The sequence below is a fragment of the Myotis davidii genome, unplaced genomic scaffold (assembly GCF_000327345.1).
Source record: "Myotis davidii unplaced genomic scaffold, ASM32734v1 scaffold295, whole genome shotgun sequence".
Taxonomy (NCBI): Eukaryota; Metazoa; Chordata; class Mammalia; order Chiroptera; family Vespertilionidae; genus Myotis; species Myotis davidii.
In genome coordinates, this window is record NW_006286683.1 from 7380 (window position 1) to 9086 (window position 1707).

Consider the following 1707-nt stretch of genomic DNA (forward strand, 5'->3'; position numbering starts at 1 on the left):
ATGCTGGTTTTTAAAAAAACATACTTTTACTGTTTCATGCCTGTCAGAAGGATGCCAATGACAAGTCCTTCCAGGATAGGCTCGATTTCTAAGGGTCACGCATAAACACCTTGGTAACTCTCTCCCCCACCCCCGCCACCCCCCGCTTCCCATAGACCTCACTGCCATGTCCATGTGAGTCACGCATTCGTCACCAATACAGTTTTCATGGAAATGACCGGCACAATCCTACCCAAGGGGCCAGTAACTCGCCTGCCCCTGGTGAGGGCCAAGGAGGAAGCGCTGATAACGAGCTACAGGCAGACGAGGCCTGAACGCATTTCTGGGAACTGAGCACATGGCCTCCTCGCTCATCCCTTTCGAGGCCCGGGCCGGGTCGGAGGTGAGAGGCTCCCGCAAAGGAAGTTCCGAGAGCTGCCCTAAGCTGACGAGGAAGACAGGCCGGGGCCACAGAGGGCAGAGGTGGGGGTCAGGGTCAGACTCTGGCTCCTGAGAAGGGACAGGGAGCCAGGAACAGTGGCCCGTGGCTGCAGCCTCCAGCATGGACGTGTGGCCAGCAGCAGTGCCCGGTTCCGTGCAGGACGAAGAAGGTTCTGTTTCTAGCACCTTCCTTGCATTTCAAGACCAAAGCTTCAAGCCACCGTGCGGCCCCTCAGAGGCGGGGCTGAGGTTCAGAGGGGTGCCCAGCCCGGCCGGCGTGGCTCAGCATCGATCTATGATCCAGGAAGTCACGGTTCCATTCCAGGTCAAGTGCACAGGCCCGGGTTGCAGGCTCGATCCCCAGTGTGGGGCCTGCAGGAGGCAGCCGGTCCGTGATTCTCTCTCATCGTGGATGTTTCTCTCTCTCTCCCCCTCTCTCCCTTCCTCTCTCAAACCAATCTTCAAAACAGGTCAGCGGAAAGCAATCCCGGGCGCCCTTCCGCAAACAAGAAAATGCAAGAGGAAACAGAAGCCAGCCGGCTCCCCTTACCCCGAGCCCAAGGCACGAAGACATTTTCTCCAGCCGCGACGCCCGCCGGTTCTGTTTCTAGCACCTTCCTTGCATTTCAAGACCAAAGCTTCAAGCCACCGTGCGGCCCCTCAGAGGCGGGGCTGAGGTTCAGATTTTGGGGCGTCAACGCCCGTTCAGCAGCGCAAACAGGATGTGGGGAAGGGCCCTGCTACTGAGAACTTCTCTAAATCAGTTCAAGCCCTGGCCGGTGTGGCTCAGTGGATAGAGCGTTGGCCTGCAGACTGAAGGGTACCAGGTTCGATTCCGGCCAAGGGCATGTCCCTTGGTTGCGGGCACATACCCAGTAGGGGGTGTGCAGGAGGCAGCTGATCGATGTTTCTAACTCTCTATCTCTCTCCTTCCCTCTCTGTTATTTTTACAAACAAGATAAATACGATTTCACACTCAGCCAGACAATATGACCCCTAGACTTAATAAAGTCCAAAACATAAGTTTTCAAGAATTGGAACCCATCAGTGAGAATGAAGAAATCTATATATCAATATTAAACATTGGTAATAAGAAAGAGAAAAGTAAGTCTCCTGGTGCAAGGTGGGATCTGGACTTCAGTTAGCTTTATCAGATGCACAGCCACAGATGTATTTGTCCCCAATTACACCTAAATGTTTAACATTTAATTAAATTAATAAACGCCCCCAAAGGTATCAAAGAATCATTTATTTATGAAAAGTATTATTAAAGAATATTTAACTACA